Source organism: Nipponia nippon, unplaced genomic scaffold, assembly GCF_047370975.1.
Source record: "Nipponia nippon isolate SJK-2023a ecotype South Korea unplaced genomic scaffold, ASM4737097v1 scaffold_2, whole genome shotgun sequence".
Classification (NCBI taxonomy): Eukaryota; Metazoa; Chordata; class Aves; order Pelecaniformes; family Threskiornithidae; genus Nipponia; species Nipponia nippon.
Genome location: NW_028262336.1, coordinates 37854619 through 37871340, shown reverse-complemented (window position 1 = coordinate 37871340; position 16722 = coordinate 37854619). Strand labels below are relative to the sequence as shown.

General features: G+C 42.9%; 1 long non-coding RNA gene across 1 annotated transcript in view; it reads left to right on the top strand.

Annotated features, from left to right (window-relative positions):
• Positions 1-16380, top strand: part of LOC148055748 (uncharacterized) — a 36050-nt gene extending 19670 nt beyond the window's left edge. The window contains exons 3-4 of the long non-coding RNA XR_015704691.1: positions 13419-13585; positions 15948-16380. This is a non-coding gene — a long non-coding RNA (uncharacterized LOC148055748). The remainder of the gene's footprint in view (positions 1-13418; positions 13586-15947) is intronic.
• Positions 16381-16722: the final 342 nt, after the last annotated feature.

Sequence of the window (16722 nt, the reverse complement as noted above, 5' to 3'; positions counted from 1 at the left end):
TCTCATGCAAGACTGCACACATCCTGGAAAAATCAATTGAAGGGTTTCTGTGTTATGAAACATAGGCACTTTTATTTTAATTATTGCACTTAGCTTAAGGCTATGCTTCTCTGTGACTGCCTAACCTGGATCTGTTAAAACTCCTTCACAACTCAGAATTCAACAGCATTAGCAGTTTTGATTGCACTAAGTTGTTATTGGAAATGCTTGTGCTGAGTCTGACTTCAGATATAACTAAAGCAACCAGAATGTAGCTCTTCCTATTGATTATTTAGCCTGAATACAAATTAATAAGGATGCAATCCTCCATCTTTATGTTAAAAAATGTATTTGCTTATTCGGAGGGGCCAGAAAGTAAGTTGTGGTGAATGAAGTGGAAAGAGCACTTTTGCCCACTGGAGTATTGGTTTGAGATTGAACAAAATCATTGACAGTTTTACTAGAGAAGGTTTGAAGAAGCCCATCAAAATGTCTGCACACAGACTGGCCCTGCAGCATAGGAGCAGCAGAATGCACTGCCACAAGGGAGATCTGTCTAGGTATTTATACCATGCTCATTGCCATGGTAACAGAAAGCCTTATGAAATGTAGACATTACATACAGAAGTGTTTGTGCTTTCCTGCCTCTCTCACACTCACTCTTTCCTTCCCCCCAACACTGGCGCTTTTATGGATGCTTTTATAGCGAGGAGGCCCAGTGTCAGAGAGTGACTTGCACTGATTCCCAAAACCTTGGGATTCCTGGTCCAGACTGGTCCAGTGCCCCATTGGATCCTCCAGTCCTGCAGCCATCCACCCATCACAGATGCTCCTGAGCCCCCCAACTGTGCCTGGCAATTTCAGCGTATGGTAAGAAGTCCCTCAGTGATTTCTGAAGGGCATAGCTGTGGAGAAGGATCACCAAGACTGAACTCATAGCGCGTCTCCTGCCTCCCCAGGGACACGGGACATGGCAGCCACAGGGCAGGATGCACTAACCTCAGTTATGTGGCTATCTATCTGCCAGACGTATTGAGCAGTTATGAAGGGGTGAGTACAAGAGTCATGTCCTCACTCCTATACTGTAAGGAAACACTGATGCAACACCATGCTGCTATCTAAACCTTAAAATGGTTTAGAGCCTGGATGTGCCCACCTCCACACAGCCGAGTGTGGTTTTCAAACTCTGGACCAGCACGCATCAGGGGTTTCCTGCTTCTTTAGAGAAAACATTTTCTAGTTGAGCAGCTGCATCCCAGAATCATTCAAGATGGGAACCCTTCCTTCTGTGTTCATATTTGGCACTGACCATGTGAATTTTAGATAGATATTAATCATGCTTTTGTACCTCCATACCTCACTGGCATGTTGTGAGACTTTTTTTCATTAATATCACTTTAAAGTGCCTGGGAGCTTATCGAATGAAGCTGATACCAATAAAAGTATCCTAACTGGCTTTAAAAAGAAATTAGTCTATTTCTGCTTCTGCCTATAAATGAGATCCACCCTAAGAGTTGGGGAATTGTTAAGCTTTGGCCCTCTTAACCCCTGTCTATATAATTTGCAAAGCTGGGTTTAACATGCTTCAAGTTAATATGCTGATACAACCCAATTTTCTAAAGAAAAAGGCTGACTATGGGTCTTCAGAAGGAAATATTTAGAAATGCTCTGCTTAGTTTTATGGCATTCTGTTGTACTAGCCAAGAAAAACGCAAACCCAGGTTTTGGGCATTTTGGAACAGTTAGAGTCAGGAGTGCTGTGGAAGGAAAGTGGACGTTACCTCTTGCTTACTGTGGATTTCTTCTCCATGCTATTAAATACTGCTGTGATGGGTTTCAAAGAAATATACTTCACTCTCCTTGGCCAGATGGAGAGTTTATGAATGGCAGGGAAATTAGGAATCCAGGAGATTCTGGAATGGGGAATTGAGATGTCTAAAGCCAATGGAAAGGTGCATTGCAATTACAGTATATTGTAGTTTTTCTGAATCGGTTAGTCTATCGGTTTAAAAATGCTTGTATTGTTAACATAGTACTTCTTCTGCTGTAGCTACACACTTAAGTAGGCATGATACAACATCAGAAATTGCTACCTAGAGATCTGGTATTTTGTACACAGTATGATTTCTAATTGCTTGAATAATACTGCACAACGGAATAATTTCTTACTCAGTGAGAGTTGTTTCTCACTGCTTGAGATATAATAACCTCTTGGGAAGTCACGGAGCTGCAAACTATAATGATCTATATAGAGCATTTTTGCTCAGTCTGTACTCTTAAAATGCTTAGCATTCAGAAACAAATGAATCAGGAGAAACTGGTAAAGTAAGTTGCAGCAACTGAATGAGATGGCTCTTCAGAATTATATATAGAACCCTTTTTAGACGCCCACAGTCCCTATATTAAAAACAGTGATTCAGAAAATCAGCCAGCAGATTTCTGAACCAAAGTATTGTATGTAATTTTTGCACTCCACATTTAAAAAGATGCATTGTTTACAAGAATGAAATGAGCATTACAAGACACTTTTTCAATAAAGCCGTTTTGTGGTGTAGTCTCTTTACTTGGATAAGAGATCTTTTTATGTTGCTATTTTTAATATATCAGTTTAATTTGTTATATGCATCCATGCATTTATAAAAACAAATTTTCTTCTCAGAAATATATATGAAGCAATTCACCCATAAATGTACACAGTAATATTAAAAAAAAAACGACAGAGTGAGCCTGAAAAGAATAACAAAACCACGTATCCAATGCCTACAGCAAAGAACCTGGGCTTGGGAAGCTATTGTGGCTAAGCCTACCAGCAAGTCAAGTATTTGCCATCCAAATCCAGAATCACCTTTTGCTTTTTAAAAGATGTGTACCACACTGACTGAGCAGGACTGAAGGGGCTGACTGCAGCCTGAACTCCGTGCATCACTCTTCCAGCCCTCCTTACAGGTGAGGGGCCACTTCCAACATTTCGGTTTGTCGGTCAAACCACAGTAGGCAAATGTTAGTTAAATTCCCTGGAGGGACAAAGCTGTTTTTTCTCATCAGCTGAGTTGAGCTAAGCGGGGGGGGGGGGGGGTGTCTCTCTGAAATGATACCACCTACTTCCCTGGCATAGGACCTCCCAGGGCTGGGAAAGTGCCTTAAGATGTCAGTGCCAAGGACCCAGCTGGCATCAGGACCTGGTACAGGAGCAGTGGCTGCCTTGGCCACATTCCCCAGCAAGGTTTAGGATACAGTCTGGAATAGGAGCTGTAACATTATTTAGAAAGCTGCAGCTTTTCTGTATGAAGGCATTCTCGCTTCTTGCCAAGCAGTGAGACAGGTCAGGGTAAGAAGTCTCCTGCTGCAATACACAAGTGAACCCAAACAGGACCCCCGTCAGGGGAGACCCACAGACCCTGTCCTGAGTTCCAGGAGTTGGACTGCAGCTGCTCTTTGCACAAGGAGCCAAGAGGATTTTGCGTCCTTTCCCTTTCCTTATTCCTCATTCATGGCAGGGTGAGAGGCTGCTGATCCAGTACATACAACGCTGCACGTTACGTAGGCACTTCAGTAGACTGGAAGCTAAGGCAGTCCCATGTGCAAGCTAATACATTTTGAAAGGTCACATATCCCAAAACAATTTTATATTGGTGTATATTGATGAGCCTAGGACTATTTTTTATAAAGTTCTCAGTGTTATTGACCCACCTGCCTAGGAGCGTAAGCCTGGGTTGCAAAGCTCCGAGCAGACCAATAGCTTGGTACCAACAGTGGTCACCCCACTTGCCCAGACCGAGAAGCTGTTGTGCAAGAGCTGACGGCCCTGATGGCAGCTGCCTGGAGCGAGGCAAGAATTCCCCAGAGGTGAAACCCTCCTTCTCCACCAGAGAAAACCAGCATATGACCATTCTGAATGCCCTTGCCCAGCTGAGTATTTCATTTTTGTTCTGAATTATATTCGAGACTCAGTACGGAGCAATACTGATGGTGGCTGTGCATATCATATGTAGACTGCAAGCTGAGGAACAACTCAAAAAAAGATACACCCTAAGGAGTTTTTAGGCAATTAGGGTTACCTATTTGGACTGAAGAACTGTAGCTATTTATTCCCTTCCTGGCTCCTCTGCTCAAACATCAGTGGAGGAACTTTCTAAAACATCAGTCACTGTTTCAGTCACTGTTTCATCCACTGCTATCTATGATCTTTCTCTGGACAGAATAAATGGTGGGAAGGGCTTTTCTGGATGGAAACTAAGAGTACCTCTAGTACTTCAGAGAAACAACAAGCCTTTGTTTCCCTTCTAGTGTTAGCAAGGAAGAGAGGCCTGCCGTATAGGATATGACATAACTAAAAGTAGCTGTCATATAGGATGAAAGGGAGGTCAAGAATAAGGTACATATTCGCAATAAATTTGTTTGCTGTTTCAGACTAGAAATCAGTGCTGTGCCATCTTCTGAGTTAATGATGTGGAGATCAGGCTTTGCTGGACACTAACATAAAGGGAGAAACCGTAGCGCAAGGGCAGTTACTGGCAGAGTTCCCATAGACGTTAAGGAAAGGCAGAACTCATACCGAAGGAATTTAAAGCAGTCGGTTATATTTTGAGTGTGGCCTCTTGTGTACTATTTCTCCAGCGCTTTTCAAAATGAAGCTCGTGCTTGCAGAAAGGGCTGTCTTGCCGGCCTCCATTCCCCTGCAGAAAATCCCCTGGCCATGCATTAGCAAGACAAGGCTTCCTATGCAGTCCCCTTCTAGTCTGTCTCAGGCCTGTGCTGGAGCAACCTGCTTTTAAAGTAAGCATTAGACCCAGGCAGTGCTTGACCTCTCTGCAGAAATTAGCAGCAAATGGAACAGCAGCTTAGACAATTTGGCCCAGTGGAAGTAACTCAGCTAAGATCTGAGATGGTCACCTGTGTATGAACAGTCCAGGGGGATTTCAGGAGGCACCGGGCTAAGTCCACACTGTTGATGAAGACAGGAGATAGCCAAGTTTTATTGTATTACTGTCACTTGGGGAATTAAAACCCTTGGAGGTGGCACTGGGAAGAAACGAAGTGTCAGCCCTCAGAGAAAGCTGTATTTAAGGAGAAGGAAATTCCCCTAATAAGTCTTTCACTTGCTCTCTCTGAGATTGTGTCAGCCTGCCACAAGTCTGCAATACTTTTCTCTAAAACTCCGCGTAACCCAGAGCTAGACAAACAAACAGCACTTCTGCAAAATGCACTAGGTCCTAGCAAGCGACAATTGTCTCGTTCACCCTATACGGGATACATGGGAGGTATCTCGCCTGTGTGTTGATTTGTGGGAAGGGCTGCGTTTAAAACTGGGCTCTGACTGTCTTAACTGCCCAGTGTGGGGCATTGTGCGGGGTTGTATAATCTGAATGAAAGACCTTATTGTAATGGGTGCCGCTTATGGCATAGAAATTTGTTGTGAGATTTTCAGGCCGAAGACTCTTGTTAACACTATCCCAACACTATGCTATTTGTGCATAGCTGGTGCCTGGTTCCCTTACGGAGCTATCAGAAGTCAATCCAAATGAAAGATGACTATGCTGGAAAGGAAAAAAGAAAAGAAAACCAGTGCATGGATTGCAAAAGTAGAGGTGTACTGGAAACCCCACCATCTTTTACTCTAGCCTTTCTACAACGCACGGTTACATCTACAGAGCACAGCATTTTTCTTTCTTCTATTATACGTTCTTACCCAGCAATTTTGTATTTAATGGTAAGTGCATGAAGAATATTAATGCATACATAAATTAGGACAAAAGCGTAAAGTTGATAAAGCCCCATGTAGACAGTCTGGAGCATTAAAGAAGAAACCAGGGGAATAAACATAAAAGATCAAGACCTGAGTTGGACTAAAAATGGCTTAAACCTATGTCTGGACTACCAAAATATCTACAGTCACGTTAGATCACATTTCAGATATTTGGAAGCAATACAAAGTTTCCTCTGTTAGTAAATTATTCCCTTAACTGTCCACTACAGAGTTTCTTTCATTTCCTCTCCCAAACATCTGGCAGTTGATGCTGCAGAAGCCCACAGTCAGCAAGATACGCAAGCAGGGGCCTAACTTTAGTTCATGAGTCATCTCCATGGCTCCAGTGGGACAGTTCAGGTGGTTAAAGTTAAGCATGTACTTAAGTACTTCGCTGAAAGGAAATGAATCTGTGCCAGCAAGAGGTTACTGCCTAGGTGGAGAACTGGTCGGCTGCCTAATGGCGTATCCTTAACTGTTTATAAAAGGGATTCGTTTAAAACGTAATCAAAAGACACACCCCTGCTGTGAGAGCAGTGATTCCTAAAGAATTTAAGAAAGCGGACCGCTGTCAGCCTTTACAGCCTCTCACAGGCCCCTCGTTACTGTCGAGCTGTTAACTTTAATCAGGTTCAGCAGAGCAGGGAGCTATCGTTCACCCTCGCCTTACAGGGCTCAGTGGGTCTGCGGCTCACGGATAGAAAACCACTGCTCCACAAGTGGGATGCCTGCTCTGTTACAAAAGTTCTGCTTTTCTGTTAGTAACAGTTCAGCTACTGATCTATAACTACGTTTCCAGGCAAAAATTTCCGTCGATAGAGTCATCATTCGCCAGCAGCCGTTTCCACTGCAGAGGCACGAAAACAGAGCCCTTCCTCTCCGTCATCCAAACATTCATGGACCTTAAAAATCCTTATTTTTTTAAATTCTGTTTGGAGCCATTTTATGAGGCCACGGTGAGTGCATTCTCTGAAGCCCAGATCACCACAAGGCCTGCAATTTATCCTGCTCAGGCTGCGGTCCTGTCTCCGTGACACCCCGAGGGTTTGCTTTCCCTCCGGTTCTGCCACTACAAACCCAACCGCAGGTAACCAGCTGGCGGGTTAGGTGGGCTTCGGGCTTCGCAGTAGGCACTTCTGAGCAGCGCTCACTCAAAATACAAGACTTGAATCATCATGCCTATACACGAGCTGTATGATACTTCCAAATAACCCTTTTAATAAAATTGGATGCTTATTTGTATCTGAAAGAATGGTTTCAAAACTCTTTTTAAGAGCATCTGTGTCACCAGTAATTAATTTTTTTTCTGAATATAAAAAATGAAATTTAACTTTTGCTAAATATAGAGCAATTTTTCCTAAGCCCTAATATCTATGTAGTATTTCTCCTTTCACATTTTTTCCCAACCTGTCAAAATCATAAGACTGAAAATTATAAAGCCAGCAGCTTTGCTAGAAAATGTCAGGCAGCCACACATTTTTCAGAAGAACAACAGAGTCTATTTTATGCTGGGCAGCATTGTTTAAAATTGAGTTTCAGAAGTCCCCAGTTTTTCATTTCCAAGTCAAGGCTAATGGAGAAATTTCACTTCCAAAGGCAAGATATGGAGCAACTGAAAACAGGGATTTAGAAAAGAACTGCCATCTCAGCAATCATTTTGAACATTAGTATCTTCTGACATTTTAATACTGGTGGCAGTGATTCACCTAGCAGAGAGACTTAACTAGGATTTTTTTGTATGTCTTTCAAATACTAAGCATCAATCATTAGTCTTTCACATCTCTGTTTTTTCCTCCACAGGGTCTCTATAAGCTCTCAGGGTTTCTCTCATCCATTGAATTATCATGCAGTATGGACTTTCTTATTGACTCCCCATTAAGCATTAAGCAAACTTTTCCCTCCTTCAGTAGTTTTATTCTGTGCCTATTGAGCACGGCCTGAATTGGAGACATGTTCCTGGGGTGGAGGAACCCAGCTAATGCTACGTGGTGGTGTCTCCATTTCTACCCGGCTGTAAACTCTGCATTGCTCAGAGGCTGAGGCCATGCACACAAAAGGCAGATTGTAGCACAACTGGTTAAGAAAATGAGTATGCAGATAAGTAACAGCATTAGAGGAAACTATAGAAGAAAGCTTTGAGTTGCCATCTTTAAGAGACGTTTGCTCAGGGCACTTTTTTTCATACAGTGCATGGAAAGGTGGCTTTGGCCAGATCCTGGGGAATGGATGCAAGAGAGCATTGTCACACACTAATGCTCTCCTGCTGCTAAGCAAATATCACGGCCTTTATTTGAATACACATGCATAATAAATCCTTGGCAAACGACCCACATAAACTACCAACAGTTTCCTTGAAATTAAGAACATCCAAGTATTTCTCCATTGCAAGAAATTTTCACTGCAACGTCTCTTTTCTAGCTAAAGAGCCCTTTCCAGTCCTGCCACACAACGAATTGCCCACCTTCCTCTTAAATTGCCGCTGGCAAAACCCCAGGTGGCAGCCTGCCATCCTGAGCTGGGGAGGTGCCTGACTTCATTTCAAGGCAGGCAGGGGGAAGACGATTCACGCTGTGGGAGAGGAGCAGCATTGAAATGGCAAATGGAAATGACCTACCGTGGCAGAGAAGCCTAGTGGTGGAGTCAAGAAGCGAGGCCGTTCTCTCCACAAGACCATCTGCACCATTTAAATACATATATATTCCTTGCAGGTGTGTTTCCTGTGTATTTCGGCTAGAGGAAATAAGGTAGCAGGGAATACAAAAGGGTCAGGCAAAGGACCTGCGTCAAATTACAGCTTGTACAGCTGTCCCTAGAGCAAGACTAGGCTGCCCAAAGAAGACTATGGAGGAGAGGAAGGCTGTCTAGTAGAAGAAATTCTTCTTTCTGCTCCCTTTCCCCCAACATCTCTTTTCCGTTCCTGTACCTTTCCCCAGACTCTTCTGTCCTGCTTCCATTCCTTAGAGTAACTTCAAAAAAGTTCTTGTAGTTTGTCACCAATCTTGTCACTATTTCCTGCACAACTGAGTGGAGAGTATAGCCTGAGTATGAATGCTGAACATCTTGCAGCACACTCTGGATTTAGCCTTTTACATCCCTGATTTCCCCTCTTGTCCCCACCCTGCCCCCATTCAGGTGCTTCAGACTGAATGTGTCTGTAGCATGGTCACACAGGCTTGCTGCTGAGAGCTGTCAATGAGCTCTTCTTCTAGCAGACATTTATTTATGATCCAACAGGCATATATGCTCCATAAAACTTCTTTACAAGCATTTTCCTTTACATTATCCAAAGTGATTGTTTAATACTAGCCTAAATTTACTCACCTGAAATGCATACCTGAACTTATGCATCTATCACATCTGCCACAGACAGAATCATAGCAATCTGCTGGATTACTGGTCTCTAGAGACACGGTTTATCACTCCAAACACTTGAAAATGTTTCTACAGGGCAAAGGCTTATATCCGGGCCAATTACTTATCTAATGCAAAATTTTTGGAGGATCGCTTCCATTTAGAGAAGAGGTCAAAAAAAAAAACCAAAAAACAAACCTCTCAAAAAATTAATTTTCAATTGCTCTGTGCAAAAGGAATGCAAGAGTGTTTGACGCAGTAGTCATACTAATGTGCTCCCTAAGTCTGTCTGGAATAGGAAAGGAATATAAACAAATTATTTCATACAGTGTAGCTCTGTCTCTGACGGAGAGGAAGTGAAACTGTGCAATGACACTACTTAACCCTTGGAGGATCAAATATTAGCAGCCTGGCTTAAATGACAGCATTTTTGCATGTTTTCTTGTCCCAGGCAGAGGTAGAGGCAAGGGGATACACAGTCTTCTCAAGGAGAAAGAAGCTGTCAGAGTGTATGCCTGCCTCCTTTCAAAAATGTTACAGGACTGCATTTTTTTTTATAAAACCAGATAAATGTCATTATGCCATGGCCAGTTGTGTCCTCTCATTTAAACTAAACAGCAGATGAAGCCCAGATTTAAGGAGAGAGAAGAACTTGTTCTTAAACATATATTTTATACTTACATAAACATCTCAGACATGTTAAGTATAAATGTAATTTGAATATACTACATACTATTTAATAAAATAATGCAAGGGAAGTTTAGCAATCTGTGATGAAGTGTGACTGTTTAAAAAACTCTCTGAAGAGTGTTTATTGCCATTAATATGCTAAGTAGCCCATCACCAACAGCCCCAGAATGAGCGAGTGGAAATCAGCAGTCAAAACCTTCGCCGGAAGAAATAAAACGTACAGACATCAAGGTCAAGCACAATAGGTACCAATTCTGGTACTGCAGCTGTACAAAAGTCCAACCTGTGCACTCTGTTGACAAAACATTCCTACTGCGGGTACTGCGAAGTTGACAAACCTTCGCTTCTCACTGCTATAGCAGAACCACCACCCTTTAAAGCCAAATAACACTTTTCTAAATAAAAGATACATCTTAAGATGCTAATGGCAAAACAAACCAAAACAAACTTCATTACAGGTGTCAAAGCTTAGCTGTAAAGAAGCAGCTGTGTGGTCAGCATCACACTGCATAGAAATATCTGCGTCAGTCCAGAACAAAGCTGAATTTGTGGCAATTTTCTTCTTTCAAAAGCTTTTTGTTCTTTGTCTTTCAGAGAATGGAATGCAGTTCCTTCTTTCATCACTACCTTTCCCTCCGAGTCTGACGCAATTTTTAGTTATTGCTTTGCAATGAGAATGTGTTTATGATTCTGCAAACACGGAGAAATATGTTGCTCACATTTCCTCATCCTCCAGGTCTCGGGAGAGAAATGGTGGGACTCCTCTGGCCAAACGTGCGCTCCAGCAAGCCACTGAAGGCTCTCTGCAGTGTCAGCTGGAAAGAAACAGGCCCTTGTAGGGCACAACTCTCTCATTTAAAAATAGTTGCCTATGCAGAATTTAGCCCCTTTAAAATTTCAGAGAAGTATTTATCACCGTTAGGTGTGTGTATCTACACCAGGATGGGATGAACTGCATCCTAAAAGGGCTTGCTTCTCTTCAGTTGACTCCAAAGGGAGCCTTGCCAGCTACATCAGCGTAGCTGTAGAGGTCTAAAGTTAGAAGAGACCTGTCTTGTCCCAAAATGTCCTTCTGCCTTGGCCTCTTCTGTAACACTGCTGCACAGGCACGCATGCTTAGCGTGTGCTTTATATTTCTGTAATTCTAGTTTAGCATCCCTGACTGCATTCGACAAGAACCCAGCCGCAGGCTGGCCTGCACACAGAGGTCTAAGCTCTTCAGGTCTACCCCTGCAGCTAATGGGACTCACCCCGTAATGGGAACACTTCCTTTACAGCTGCAGGTAATGCTAGCCTTAAATGAGAAGGCAACTGCATCATTAACAGCGTGACAATAAAATGAAGCAATGGCAGATGGCCATGTTACCGCCCGTCAGGTAGCTGCTGGTAAATCGATCCCACACACTCACATAACCAGCCTCAATGGTGGCATGGTGTAACTCAAGGTGTGGTTTGACATTACAGCGAAGCCTGTCTAACAACCTGATGCAGCTGAAAAGGCAGTCCCGCTCCCCTTCTGCTGTGCCCAGCTCCTGTTCCCACTCTTCCTCCTCCTCGCTAACACTGGGGCTCCTCCAGCGCTGTTGGGTGTCAGTTAAAACTCACCCTTCAGCAGAAGGGATTTGCTTTCTGCCATTTTGGCTCCCTGGGCTGGCTGGCATCAGTGTCAAAGGAGCACTGATGGGGAGGGCAGGAAGGCACGGAGGAGGCCAGAAGGACAGGAAGGGGCTTGAACCTCCAGGGAGAGGTTTTCTATCAAGGCACAATACCTTTCAGGTGACGCATGCTCAGAACAAGTCACATTACCTCAGGTGATGTAAAGTAACATGTTCAACTACAGTAACTTTATCGCTTACCTTGAACTTCTGCTTCCCAGCCTCCTAAAACATTAGAGCGCTTCCTCTGAAGGAGGCCAGTGCTGCCCTTTAACATGCTAGCTGTGCTCCCACCGAGCATGGGAAGCTTTCTTCTCTGAGGTGGAAATAACAGGTAGAGTTCAAAACCTCGAGACTATTACATGTTCATCCGCTGCCTCGTCTGCTTCAGAGCTTGCACTGATGGCAGATGGATGCCTACAAACCCTGCCTAGGCCATTGTCTCCCATTCCATCTGCCTTCAAAATGGCAATGTAGTAGAGCTAGCAGGTGAGCCATGAAACAGCAGTGACCACTAGGCCTTTCTTCTATGAAAACGGGTTGTGGTTTTCTGAGTGCCCTTAATACTAATTTACGATTAATCTGTAATCTTTTCGAGTAACTGTTGCTTTGTTACCACTTTTTCATTCTTGGCATTATAAAAGGAGATTCATTTGATTACTTTGTGTAGTTTGAAACGGTTGCCAGTCTGTGGTCCCTTTTCCTGTCCTGTTACTTTGGTATCTGGAACCAATAATGGACCAGCAAAGTAGCTGGTGGGAAAACTGCATGCAAAAACCAGAGTTTAGTTAAGTCAAGCCTAAGTCCTATCCCAGGGACCCTAATTGAATTAAGGGTTCAATAAAAAGGCAGGTATGGGACCAAAGACCATGCTGAGTCAGAGAGGTCACTGCTGTTGTCATGGTCATTTTCATGACCATTACGACTTCTCTGCCCTGATCCAAAAAGCACCGACACAAAGCCAGGGGCTGGGGTCTTTTTTGTTCAATGATTTGGATAGCCCAATTTCTCTTATATCTATGCTTGTGATAAAGCCAGTCTGAAAGACTTTTAACCAGATTTGCTGTGGAGGTCATTTGCCGACACTTGGTTCTCTGGCAGCCCTGAGGAAAAGAGCACGTGGCCCCACTCTGCTTCCCGTGGGGCTGCACTGTCTGCGCTCAGAGCAGACAGTGGTGGGGAGGACCTTGCAAGTCTCTTCTCCCTCTGGAAGGAGATGAGATGCAGTAGATCCTGCCCCTCATCCCAGGAGGTTCCCCTCAGGTCCCAGGTTGCCTGGTAGCAGCTTCTGATCAACTCCACTCCTGAGCAACACATCCGCGTCCATCTCAGGAGCAGTTACCATCCTCAAATCCTCCAGGCTGCCCTGATTTTCCTATACCACTTATTAATGTTTATAATTACAAATTAAGTGGGCCTACTGAGTTTGTAATGAAGGCACATTTTTAAATGCTGTAATCAAAGAACTTTCAATTGGATTAAGACTTCAGTGTGCTAGTGGTTTAATTACAGGAACATGTAAGCACAAATAAGTTTTTGATTTACTCCTGTCTTTCAGATAGGCCATGGCAAAGTCTTTCTCCCCATTTGTTATTGCCGAATATTTGATGCTAACTGTGGGTTGAACCCCAGTGGCCAGGACTCCTACGTGGCATCCCAGGGAGTAAGAGTCAGACATGCTCAGCTCCCAGGGTGAGATGACACTAGATGCACTTAGTAAACATGACAAATATCAGTGATTGTGAAGAATTCCTTAGGAGGAGGCATCACGTGAAAGAAAAGGTTGAACTGAAGGGTGTACTGTTTGACAAACACTCCAAGTCAGCACAGCCACTGAAAGATGTTGTCCTGCTCTCCCCTCGCCTCCAACCATCATACTTAGCCATGCTACCTCCTCCCCTCTGCTGGCAAAATTGGTTCTATATCCACACGGCAAAATAGCATCAGGAGATTGATATGGTTGAAAGCAACCTGTTTTCTTTCTTTTTTTTTCCCAGCTGTATCACTTCCTTGAGCAACTGCACAAATATTTACAATAGCGTGAAGAAACAGGGAGCCCAGGGACAGGGACAAGACGCTGAGGGTGAGCAGAACCACTTAGTGTGTTGGGAGTGCCAGCATCTGTCTGCTTAAATGTTGGCCAAGTGGAATCCTAAGGAGAAAGGTGAGAATGACTGTCAGCAGAAGTTTAAAGGTGGTTATTAAGCTCAAGTCCTACAAAGACAAATTGTTGCTAGAATTTGGTAAATGTTAATTACTTCTGCACTGCCGCTCTAGAAAGGGCAATGTGTTTAAACAGCATTAGAAAATGTGGTCTATCAAACAGGCTTCAAACAGTCCCTGTTGGCAAGCCTCCTAATTTGGGGCACGGTGAGATGTCGTGCTGCAAAGGAGATCTGAGCAATAAGCAAAACACATTGGGACTTTAGTTTCAGTTCTGCTTTGTCTTGTTTGCAGCCCAATCCTTTTCTAGTTACAGTCTTTGAACTTCTCCCAAGCCCACACAAGGACTGGTTGGTAGGCAGGATGTGCTGCAACTGCCAGAGAGATTAATTGAAAGAGAAATGTAGATGAACACCATCAGCTGCACACACACACACACACACACACGTATCAATTTAACTACTTCAATTTAGAAAAGATTGAGATAAATTGGTACAGTCTTCTTTTTGGACAAGATTAGAATGTATATGTCTTTGGCTTGTCAGGTGCAAAACCAGAGAGCTTTTGAACTACACCACCACCAAAAAAGGGAAACTGCGGCTTATAACTATACCAGTTATAAGACGTTGTTATAACCAAATAGGTATAAAAATAGCTAGGAGCTGCCTATATTTTTGCAGAAATTACCTCTACATACAGCATACTAAGTTTAATTGCAGCTGATAGCATTTTTCTAGTAGCAAAGTAATAGTTTTATTTCGCTGTGGGGTGTTTTGCTTCGTCTGTGTAGGATGTATTTGCATTGATGTCCTAGTCCCATTGAAGCCACTAAAAAGCTGTCAATGATTTCAGGATGACCAGGAATTCACATTAAATGATCAACCACAATGCAAAAAGAATTTAACAAATGCAATTCTGTAGTCATTGAATTTTGACTGTTACAAAATTCCTGAGATTTCACGGACTTGTGTATTACATTTACTCAGTGTACAGGTAAGAGGTACAAACAGAAATGTGCTACTATTTCAAACAAAACCAAACAGCCTTGACCAAGCTTAAGCAGCTATGAATGGATCTAAGTGCAATTTACCTTCATTATAAAGACTCAGCACTGAAACATGGGTTCTCTGCTGATGAGCATACTAGAAATTATTCCAGCTCCATTTTCAGATATTGATAATAATGATACTAAATTATGTTTTAGAATTATATCGATTATATAGTATTAGTACATATTACATTTAACATTAAAATTATAATATAATCTTAATAGTTCATAATAACAACAACAATAATAATAATCATCATCTTTTGTCTCTCTTTGAAGGGGCAAATAGAATAAAAGCTAAAGAGTGAGAGTCATCTGTACAAATGTAGATGGTAGAATATGTGTTGCTTTCAGAGAGAGGCCCTTTGGCTGCTTTTAGGCAGTGCAGAGACGGGTGCCATGGGAGTTATTGCCCTCAGTCTAGAGCAGCTCAAACGAACCTGCTTTGCCACTTTTTACACTCCTAAATGTCCACAGGGACACCACCCAATGTTTTATTTACTTAGTAAATTTGAGCAGAGATCAGACATTGGTCTTTCCTAGAGGAGAGAAAACCGCAGTTTTGTCAAGTGTGACCGAAAATAGGAAATTATGATGGCAACAGCTGCTCAGCCTGACCTCTATGTGCTGCCACAGGCATCCGTGAACACATTTAGGGGGAAAGGGAAAAGCAGTGTTTGTTAAATTGATTTATTTGTGTTAGCTATACCATATAAAAGTCCCGGCAGTCAGATTACCTCTCTTAACAGGGCGGTGAGAGTGCACATCCCCTGAGGTGCTGAACCAAAATCATCACCTTCACCCGGGAGCCCCTGAGGGGACACGGGGAAGTTTCAAATCCATCGACAGCTGCTGGAGGGGAAGTTTAAATAAACTGTGTGCTTCCTCAGCACTAAATCCTCCCTCTTGTGAAATGCCTGCAGATGACAGCAAAGCGGATTTTTCATGAGGTTAATGTCACTTGAAGGATTCATGTGAATCCTTTATGGGTTTTGCTTTCGTTTTAAGTATGACTGAATTTTATGGTATAATCACACCAACTCTTTCATTTTAAATTTGGTTTCAAGTCTTGCACCAAGGGATGGTTTCTATCACTATGTCTATAGTTAGTGAAAGGCAAGTTTACCCTCTAAGCTGTGTAACAAACTGACACAACACTTTATAGACCCCTTTTTCACAATATTTAGCTCCTCAGACAATAAGCAAATACTTCACTCTTCTAGAGGAGTTTCATTTCCTTCTTATGTACATTACCTCAAGAATGATTAAACTTCGGGCTTATTTTACAAAATGCAATTTCCGCTTCATCCAACAGCTCTCGGTGGCTCGTCTATAGGGTTGCGTGGCATGGAGTCAGTGCTGGCAGCCCCGCTCACCCGCGAGGATGCCCCTGCCACATCCCAAAGGGCACGAGGAAGGAACTTTCTCCTTCGCCTTTCTCAGAAGGATGTGGCAGGAAAGAGGGGGCTCGGAGCTACCCTCTTTGGAAGAACAAACAAGACATCAGCTGCTCCCTGAGGTCTCCCTGGGAAACGCACAGCTCACAGGCGCTCTGGGTATCGTGGTTCCTCTCCATAAATGTTGCCTAAAAATAGAGCTGAAATGTGACAGTTCAAGATACAGCCTTGCGGTAAACAAGGAAATTGAGCACATAACCATGCAAGGCTTTGTTTATTTTTCTATCATGGCATGTAAACTGTTAAAATCTATTGATTGTAGCTTCTTATTTCAGGGACAATTGCCAGTAAGTTTAAGAAAACCTTCTGTTGTTCCACTGATCTAGCTTGCTGCAGATCTCATGGGCTATTTGCATGTTTACAAGCTTTCTTCCAGTAGGCACTTTGATTCCTTTAGCTTATAATGTAAATAAATATATTTGTAGATATATGCCAAGTAGTATAAACATTTATATTACGATTGCGTAAAATTGTCCATTATAACTTAATTTTCAGTTGCCTATGACTTGGGCAAACATCTTCCAGTTTTTACATCAGGTTAAAAGTATAAGTCCCTTTTCAAGGCAAAAAAACCCCAACCCACAACCAAACAAAAACCCCACAAACAGCTCAGCCATTTCAAAATGCTGAAAC